Source organism: Arachis hypogaea, chromosome 15 (genome assembly GCF_003086295.3).
Source record: "Arachis hypogaea cultivar Tifrunner chromosome 15, arahy.Tifrunner.gnm2.J5K5, whole genome shotgun sequence".
Lineage (NCBI taxonomy): Eukaryota > Viridiplantae > Streptophyta > Magnoliopsida > Fabales > Fabaceae > Arachis > Arachis hypogaea.
The window spans coordinates 144,289,335-144,300,139 of record NC_092050.1 but is presented as its reverse complement, the minus strand read 5'-3'; the positions used below and the strand labels follow the sequence as shown (position 1 = coordinate 144,300,139).

Sequence of the window (10,805 nt, the reverse complement as noted above, 5' to 3'; positions counted from 1 at the left end):
GTGCAATGTTGAATATTTTTATTTATTTTTTAAGCCGTTGATGGAAACCTATTAATCTATTGCTAATTATAGAATTTGAAACTAGTGATTTTTTCTACAATGATTCAGATACAAAAGTTTAATCATTAGAGTGAATCAAATTCTTTAACCTGAAGAAAGGGATGTATTCCTTGAAACCCAACGTTTCCTTCCTTTTCATAGAAATCAAATTGTTGTAGCGGTTGAGTTTTCATGTTGATGAATAGAGATATGTGCTTAGAAATTAGTATGCAACTTAATGCAAATGCATGTTCTTTTTGTAGCGGTTGGTATATTATTATTATATGAGGAATGTCACCTGTATGCACTCAAAAGGTCATTGGAAAAGTAGTTAATAAGAAAAGTATGTTCTGATAATTTTTCTATATTATTATTATTAATCTTTTGATGAATAAGCAGAGTTATATCTTTTTATAGTTAAATTCTATACTACCCTTTCTATAATAACATATAAATTACCCTATATGATATGTCATTCTTTAATTGGTTGTTATGATAACTATAGTTAAATTATTTTAAAATTAAATTATATCCAAAAATGAATAATTGTATAATTTATTAAAATACTAAAAACTGAATCTTTTCTTCTTCTCCCAAATCATGCTTTCGGTGGCTTTTCTCTTTTTTTTTTTTTTTTCTTGGACCCTTTATTAGAATGCTTGTTGGCTCCAGCATTACTTGCCATTTCATTGGACTCATTCAACCTTCTTAAATCATACCCTTTTGCTTCATTGGTTACTTGTAGATCATTAGACATCTTAGAGCCAAAAGATCCTGGAACACCTAATGTCTCCAACTCTTTCACCACGCGATCACATATGTCTTATAGAAAGGAAAATTTACACCAGAAAACCAATGAGAAAAATAGCAGTAGATAGTGATCTTTTATTCAACAGTAACCTTTTATTACTTATATCAAACACCATACCTTCATAAAGCTGCTGCGGTGCTGCGGGATCGAGGTGGCAGCAGTGGTTGGCGTGGCTGCGGGGATGCGGAGGCTGCGGGCGGTGGGACTGGGTCAATGGGTGGGTAGGGCTTGAGTTGATTTTTTCTTTCAATTTCAGAGAGGAATGGGGCTGCGGTGCATTGAGTTTTAGAACAATGGTAAAAAATATAAATTTATTTTTTAATATTTACAGAAATTATATAATCATCCATCTTATAAAACTATTTAATTACAAAATGGTCCTACTTTAGTTAAGATATTAATTTTTAGTGGATTAAATTAACTCAAACTAAAACTAAACATCCAATTAAAATGTGTCATGTCATAGATGGTAATTTACATATTGTTTTAGAAGAAGTTGGGTACAACTCACCCTTTTTATACGATTAAACAAAAAAAAAGTTGATTATCTCAAATCTAAATCTTTTAGAAATGATCAAATTAAATCTGTTTATATATAAAAAAATTAAATATCTCCTTAATTATTACCTTTTTTTTCACTCTTGTTTTATTTTATATTTTTATTCACTGTAAATAAATTTTCAGTAAAAGTAGAAACAAATTGTTAGAAAAATATATTTGATAGAGTTTAAGATAATCACTGAAAGTTAATAATTCAAATTTACAAAGATGCATTTGATATTATCTGACGAAATAATATTATATAATTAGTAAATATTATTATTTTTTATTAGTATTTGGTCAACAATAATTAATACTCATATTTATAGAAATTTTATACACAAATAATATATAATTTATATTTATATTTATTAAAATTTATATACATAAATCAATACAGTTTCTATTCATATTTTTTAAAACTTACTCAAATAAATTAATAAAATTTATTTATTAAAAATACTTTAATATTTATACTAGTTAAATGATAACTAAAAATATTAAAAATTGCTGATTTTTAAGAGTTTCTTTTATCCGACATCATATTATAGTTTAAAAAATGTAATATCATAGACAAGTTTCATCTAATACATGGAAGGTTTGGGTGGCCTAAGTTTACTAACGAATTGCCTTATTGCCAGAAGATTTTGTGGAACTGCTTAAATCAATTGAACTCGTGATTGTTTTATTGCGAAGAGTATGTTAATAGTAAACTACTATTTTTATCCATAAAAGTTGAAAACGTTGATATATTTATTTATAAAAGATAAAAATTATCATTTGTATCCATAAAAAATTGATTTCGCAAGCAAAATTATCTAAATCCTAAATAATTACATAAAATCTCCAAACTATCCTTGATGAGTCTCATCCTCTTTATGTTCATCTAAACCGTGAACCCCATTGCTGCAACACCCTCCCCTTTTCGCACTCTCTCTCTCTCTTCCTTCTACTCTATCGTCTTTAATCGTCCCTTTCTCTTTCTCTCCTCCCTCTTCGCACTTTTCTCCTTCCTCTTCTTTTCCTATTGATGTCTCTCTCATCTCTGTCGTTCTTCTCTCTCTTTTGTGTATTAATGGTGGTTCCTCCTTTTGCTGTCGCGAGCTCCATCTTCTCCTTCCCTTCTCTTTTTCTTCTTCTTCGGGAGGTTTTTTGCTTCAGGAAGTAGTAATTTTGAGTCCTCTATTTTCTGCAACCACAACTTCTTCAACGTTGAGTTCCTTCCTTTTTCAAATGTCATATCTTCGTCTTCTTCTCTCGACGTCGCTGCTCTCTTCTCCTCCTAGCGATGCGTTTTCGTCATCTCCTCCCAGTGTCACCAAAATCGAATTAATGTTCTGTTTTATTTGCAACGAAAATAGTGATCTTGAATTTGAGAAATTGACAATTTTTTGTGAAGGTTCTAAAAAATTAGGGTTTTATTTTAAATCTATGCATGTTCTATTCTTCAATTTGATTTGAGTTTGTTCTTTTTTGTGATTTTGAAGAGGATAGTGGCTGGGCTATGTTGATGTTCAAGAGGTGAGAGAGGAAAAGTGAGTGAGTGAGAGAGAGAGATAGAGAGAAAGAGAGAGTAAGAAGGGAGATGATGCTACGGCAGTGGTGGTTTAGGTGCTGCAGATAGAGAGTGAGGGTGGGTGCGTGCGTGAGAGAAGAGAATGGAGTAATTTGGAGATTTTATATAATTGTTTAGAGTTTGGGTAATTTTGCTTGCGAAATTAGTTTTTTATAGGTACAAATAGTAATTTTTATCTTCTATGGATAGATATGTCAACATTTTCAACTTTTATGGGCAGAAATAATAGTTTATTCAGTATGTTAATATGTAATTATGGATTGTCATTTGGTTTTTCAATGATATCTCTAATAATTTTTTACCACTATAGTAAGTATATATTAAAAATCAATTACTAAATTAGATATTATTTTATTAGTATATATATTAAAATATAAAATACACATTAAAAATAAATTAAACAATATATATTTATAAATAAATATGTAATCACAAAAACATATATAAATATATAATAATTAATTTCACGATTAATTTTTAACTTGCACGTAACATTTTTTATATATTTTGGTTACAGAATGATATTAAAGAGAGTCAACATATTCTTTCCTTAGTGACTTCTACTTTTCATTATTGCTTTTAGATATGAGACAGTAGAAAGTAAAAACAGAACAATTTTTCATAATACACTTATGGATGCCAATGTTTTGTTCCGCCAAATTGTAACCTTAGCCAAAGACTATGACCAACAGAGCAAAAATAGTTGAGGTTGATTTGTCTATTCTCTTGGCATCTTAGAATCAATTACCGTCACTAATACTAATGAATTACACATCTAACTTATCAAATATTCTAAAATTTGCATGCACCAAACTCAAAATTATTAAACTTCTATTAAGTTAATCAATTTCTAAATGCTAATCTAATTTAAAAAATAAAAAATTAATACTTAATTCATGCTGCAAAAACATCATTATAATGAAATTGAAATGGTAGTTTTTTAATTATTTCTCGAGTCTTTTTTCTCTTAACTCTTTTTATTATTTTTTGCATAATTAAAATCAGCCTTTTGCTTTTAGATTAAAAAAAATAATAAAAGGTATAAGAGGATAGTTAAAAACTAAAACTAGTAAAAGAAGTTGAGAAAGAGAGAGTTGCAAAAAAAAATAATAGAGCTAGAGTTAGCATTTGCATCTGAATTTTTTAACATTCATTACAAGCTGAATGATAGAGACAGAGAGTATAGAAACTATATATACACAGTTGCAAGTGTAACAGAATTGATATAACTCAGCATTTTAAATGTGAAAGGTTGTTAGGCAGTATAACTAATATAACTAAATAATTAACTAACAGATTAGAGTAACTTCTACATACTTCCTTCATGACCCCATTACTTTTATTTTCTACTTTTAAAACTCTCCTCTGCTTCAGATGATGATGACAAATTACTGGAACACTGCACCATAAGCTTGTCTCTGAGATTGAGAAAAGAAGTCAAAGGAAGAGCCTTGGTAAAGGTATCTACAATTTGGACAAAACTAAGAACATGCATTACTTGAACCATTTTGCTTGTAACATAGTCTCTCACAAAGTGGAGATCAATTTCAAAGTGTTTAGTTTTAGAGTGTAGGATAGGATTTGCTGCTAGTAACACAACACTTTGATTATCAAAGTAGGCAATAGTGAAACAATTATAAGAAATTGCAGCTCACTAAGCAACCCTTTGATCCAAATCAACTCTATAATTAAGTCAGTCAAGGCTCTATACTCAGCCTCTATATTTGAACGCTACTGCACCTTGCGTTTTAGAATACTAGGATACTAAGTTCTTGCCAAGAAAAACATAATATCCTCCAACTGATTTCCTATCATCAGGATCTCCAGCCCAGTCTGAGTCACAATATGCTATTATTGTCATGGAAGAGTTTTTGCTCAGCTTCAAGCCATGAGAAGCAGTACCACTTGCATACCGTAAGATTTTTTTTACTAACTTCCAATGCGTGCCTCCAGTGGTGCTTGCATAAACTACGCTACTCTATGTATACTATACGACAGTTCTAGCCTTGTTACTGTCAAGTATTGCAAACTTTCCACAACTGACCTGTATATATGAGGATTATCAAAGACAGCCCCACCTGTAGCTTGCAATTTCACAATGGAGGGTAAGGGCATATGGCAGGGCTTACTGTAACATCCTACCACACAGAACTTTACACCTAGGTTGTAAACCAAAGGTGGTGAGATACTACAACCTCTAAAAATACAAACACACACACACACACACACACACACACAAACACACACACACAAAGCAAAGATAGTATATCTAGGAGCCTTGAAAGAAAAAGATGAACAAAACAAGACCAAAAATGCATCACACTCGAAAGGCATTAAGATAGAAGGCTTACACAGAAAATCGAAGAGACATATGTATATATATATATATATATATAGAGAATTCCAATACAGAGATACATAATCAATCTCTAAACTCAACCTACGAAGCAAAGGCCGGCTAGAAAAAAATATACATACAACCCAAAAATAAACCAAAGGATAAAATACCAATTCTGAATCTCTAAATCGACCTCTAGGAGGACAATACAAGTTTTAATGCAACAGTGGAGAATATATACATATATATATAAGCTAAGTACATAAAATAAAAGCTCCAAAAGTATATCTTCATTTCTGAAGGAGTCTCCAGCACGCTTAGTGAGGTGCCTCACGTCCTGCATCTGAAAAACAACAAATACATATGAAATGAGAATTAGGGGTTCTCAATATGGTAACAATGCCCAATATATAAAATAAGACTCCGGAAAGCCAAAGACAATCCTAAACTTCTACAACCCAGATCAAAGCCTAGAGTTCTCACAAACCATAAATATGATAATTCTACCTACGGATTCTAATCTGTCTCTTCAATTCTAGTTCTCTGCAAACCTTCTAATCGCCAATTTGGAATAACTCTCAGCGTCACCTCCACCAGAATGAGAGATCTCTCAAAGCAAACACATACAAGGCATACAAATAATACACAGTTAAAAAAGCAGATACAACATTTAAGTCACGTAGCATATAAATATAGATAAACAATTAGGCAAACCCAAACACAATGTGCATACTCAACCAAATCATACAATGCACATGATGCATGTTTGCCCTATGGCCGATAAGGCTCATATGTCGGTTATACAGCCAAACCCGACATGTCCGGTAACGAACCTGGAAAGTCCCTACGTGTGCGCATTCCCAAGAGTCTATGCATATATATAATCATTCATTTATTATTTTATTGGGGGATTCATTTGTAAAGGTATAAGTGTCCGGCCACATCTTGCAATGGAGAGTCAACAGAATCTCAAATCTCAACTTGGAGCAAGTGAGAGCGAGCCACTGCATTTACCCAGGGAGATTCATGACTCAGATAAATATCAATTATCAACCTAGAGCAAGTGAGATAAAATCACAACTATTGCGCCTACCCAGAAAGCTCAAATCATCTTAACCCGGAGCAAGTGGGGTGAGCCACACTCTTGCATCTACCCGGGGAGTCTCAACAACCAACTCGGAGCAAGTGGGACGAACTACATCCTTGCTCTACCCAAGAGGTACGTTCTCATATATCCAGGAGAAACAAAGGAGGGGATCCTAATCTCCCACCATCTCGCTGGAGGCAATTTTACAATACTAGGAGGAACAAAGAAGGGGATCCTCACCTTCCACTATCTCACTGGGGTCGGACTTTCGAGAAAGAGTGTTCAAGATAAAACAATTATGCTCCGATATGTCTTCTTTAATCCACTTAGTACACTCCACAAAATATTCTAGCAAATCCGCCTACAATATTCTATAATCCTAAGTCACCGGCTCTAAATTCATAGACAAAAGAACCCCTTTTTATCTCATCCAATACTCTCTCGCTCGTCCCAAAGCCTAAGAACTAGCTCGGGAATCTTAAACAATATTTACGAATATTTAGAAAGCTAGAGGAAAGGTTGAAAGCTTAAAATTGCAATTTCAGTAAAACAGGAATCATGTGTACGCGAGCCACTTGCCGCATACGCAAGATTTAAAAAAAAAACAGTGTTGCATACGTGAGACTCTGTCCGCATACACGAGATTTTGAAAAAGGCAGTGCCGCGTATGCGAGACTCTGTCTGCGTAGGTGAGATTTCTGGGCAGAACCCAATAGTTGCGTCGCGTGACATATTCGCGTACGCAACTGATGAGCGGCTAATTTATATGCTTTTTGGCATTATTTTCAGTATATTTTTAGTATATTTTAATTAGTTTTTATTATATTTTTATTAGTTTTTAAATAAAAATCACATTTCTGGACTTTACTATGAGTTTGTGTATTTTTCTGTAATTTCAGGTATTTTCTGGCTGAAATTGAGGGACCTGAGCAAAAATCTGATTCAGAGGCTGAAAAAGGACTGCAGATGCTGTTGGATTCTGACCTCCCTGCACTCAAAGTGGATTTTCTAGAGCTACAGAAACCCAATTGGTGCGCTCTCAATTGTGTTGGAAAGTAGACATCCTAGGCTTTCCAGAAATATATAATAGTCCATACTTTGCCCAAGATTTGATGGCCCAAATAGGCGTTCCAAGTCATCTCAAGAATTCTGGCGTTTAACGCTAGAATTGGCACAAAAGCTGGAGTTAAACGCCCAAACTGGCACAAAAGTTGGCGTTTAACTCCAAGAAAAGTTTCTACATGTGAAAGCTTCAATTCTCAGCCCAAGCACACACCAAGTGGGCCCAGAAGAATATTTCTGCATTAATTACCTATTTCTGTAACCCTAGGCTACTAGTTTTCTATAAATAGGACCTTTTGCTATTGTATTTTCAGTCTTTTGATCATCTTGGAATCATGTTTTGATGATTGAACCCTCTTTAGGAGGCTGGCCATTCGGCCATGCCTAGACCTTTTGTTCTTATGTATTTTCAACGGTGGAGTTTCTACACACCATAGATTAAGGTGTGAAGCTCTGCTGTTCTTCATGAATTAATACAAGTACTATTGTTTTTCTATTCAACTCAAGTCTATTTCTTCTCCAAGATATTCATTCGCACCCAAGAACATGATGAATGTGATGATTATGTGACACTTATCACCATTCTCACCTATGAACGCGTGCCTGACAACCACTCCCGTTCTACATGCAAACAAGCTTGAATGTGTATCTCTTGGGTTTCTAATCTAAGATTGGAACCTTCGTGGTATAGGCTAGAATTATTGGCGGCCACTCCTGAGATCCGAAACGTCTAAACCTTGTCTGTGGTATTCTGAGTAGGATCTGGGAAGGGATGACTGTGACGAGCTTCAAACTCGCGATTGTTGGGCGTGTGACAGACGCAAAAGGATCAATGGATCCTATTCCAACATGATCGAGAACCGACAGATGATTAGCCGTGCGGTGACAGCGTGCGTAGAACATTTTCACTGAGAGAACGGGAAGTAGCCATTGACAACGGTGATGCCCAACATAAAGCTTGCCATGGAAAGGAGTATGAATGATTGGAAGAAGGCAATAGGAAAGCAGAGGTTCAGGAGGAACAAAGCATCTTCATACGCTTATCTGAAATTCCTACCAATGAATTACATATGTATCTCTATCTCTATCTTTATTTTATGTTTTATTTATCTTTAATTATCAATCCTCCATAACTATTTGAATATGCCTGACTGAGATTTTCAAGATGACCATAGCTTGCTTCAAGCCGACAGTCTCCGTGGGATCGATCCTTACTCACATAAGGTATTACTTGGACGACCCAGTGCACTTGCTGGTTAGTTGTGCGGAATTGTGACAAAGTGTGATTCACATTTGAGAGCTCCAAGTCCTTTGGCGCCATTGTTGATGATCACAATTTCGTGCACCAAGTTTTGGCGCCGTTGCCGGGGATTGTTCGAGTTTGGACAACTGACGGTTCATCTTGTTGCTTAGATTAGGTACTTTTCTTTTTATTTTTCAGAATTTTTAAGAATAAATTCTAGAGTTTCAAGGTAATGTTCTTATCATCACAAAAGCTGATTGATTCTCATCAATTTAGCTGCTGAATGTAATGTCCTACTGAAGCTTGGCCAACCATGTCTAATCTTTTTAGACTAAAGCTTTAGACTAACATTGCATGATTCTTGGAATTCTTATTAAAAGTTTTGAATCTCTTTATTCTCTTTTCCCTATGATTTTCGAAAAATCACAAAAAAATTTATAAAACCATAAAAATAAAAAATATTTTATATTTCTTGTTTGAGTCTAGTATCAATTTTTAAGTTTGGTGTCAATTGCATGTCTTTATTCTTCTTGAATATATGCATTATGTTCTTCATTGATCTTCAAGTTGTTCTTGATGATTTCAGTGCTCTGATCTTTAATTTCTCTTATTTTGTGTCTTTTGTTGCTTCTTATATGCATTTTCAAATTGTTATAGTCCTTAGTATACAAACTTCTAAGTTTGGTGTCTTGCATGCATTGCTTATTTGATCTTAGTTGCATTTTTTATTGTTTCTCATCATTAAAAAATTCAAAAAAATTTTTAAATTGTGTCTTTTCAAGTCAATAACACAGAGAATTGAAGATTCAGAATATTCAGCAGAGGAATTACACAGAAAAAGCTGGGCGTTCAAAACGCCTAGTGAAAAAGGAAAACTGGTGTTTAAACGCCAGCCAGGGTACCTGGCTGGGCGTTAAACGCCCAAAAAGGTAGGATTTTGGGTGTTAAACGCCAGAATGGATCCCATTCTGGGCGTTTAACGCCAGGATGACACTAGAGGGAAGATTTTATTTTAAATTCAAATCTTTTTCAAATTTTCATAATTTTTCAAAATCAAATCTTTTTCAAATCATATCTTCTCAATCATATCTTTTCAATCACATCTTTTTCAAAATTAATTTTCAATCATATCTTTTTAATTTCTAATTTCAAAATCTTTTCAAAAATCACTTAATTTCTTTCCCAATTTTAATTTTCGAAAATCATCAATAAAATTTTCAAAATTTCTTTTAATTATTTCAAAATCTTTTACTTTAATTTCGAAAATTCTTCCCCTCTTCCCACATCCTTCTATTTAAGGACTAACACTCCTCCACTATCAACAATTCGAACTCTATCCCTCTTGATAAGTTTGAATTCTTTTCTTTCTACCTTCTCCTTCTATTCTTCTTTTCCTTTGACACTTCAAAGAATCTCTATACTGTAACACAGAGGATTCCATACTTTCTTCTTCTCTTTCATATGAGCAGGAGTAAGGACAAAGGCATTCTTGTTGAAGCTGATCCTGAACCCGAAAGGACCTTGAAGAGAAAGCTAAGAGAAGCTAAAGTACAAATCTCTGTAGAGGGCCTAACAGAGCTTTTCAAAAAAGAAGAAGCAATGGCAACCGAAAACAACAATGCCAACAATGCAAGGAAGGTGCTTGGTGACTTTACTGCACCTACTCCCGACTTCTATGGGAGAAGCATCTCAATCCCTGCCATTGGAGCAAACAACTTTGAGCTTAAGCCTCAATTAGTTTCTCTAATGCAACAGAATTGCAAGTTTTATGAACTTCCATTGGAAGATCCTCATCAGTTCTTAGCTGAATTCTTGCAAATTTGTGACACTGTCAAGACCAATGGGGTTGATCCTGAGGTCTACAGACTTATGCTTTTTCCTTTTGTTGTAAGAGACGGAGCTAGAACATGGTTGGATTCACAACCTAAGGAAAGCCTGAACTCTTGGGAAAAGCTAGTTAATGCCTTCTTGGCAAAGTTCTTTCCACCTCAAAAATTGAGCAAGCTTAGAGTGGAAGTCCAAATCTTCAGACAGAAGGAAGGTGAATCCCTCTATGAAGTATGAGAAAGATACAAGCAATTGATCAGAAGGTGTCCTTCTGACATGCTT

At 34.1% G+C, this 10,805-nt stretch overlaps 1 non-coding gene across 1 annotated transcript; it reads right to left on the bottom strand.

Annotated features, from left to right (window-relative positions):
• Positions 1-10,697: 10,697 nt before the first annotated feature.
• Positions 10,698-10,805, bottom strand: LOC112753288 (small nucleolar RNA R71). The gene has a single exon (XR_003177681.1). It is a non-coding gene; the product is annotated as a small nucleolar RNA R71 (small nucleolar RNA).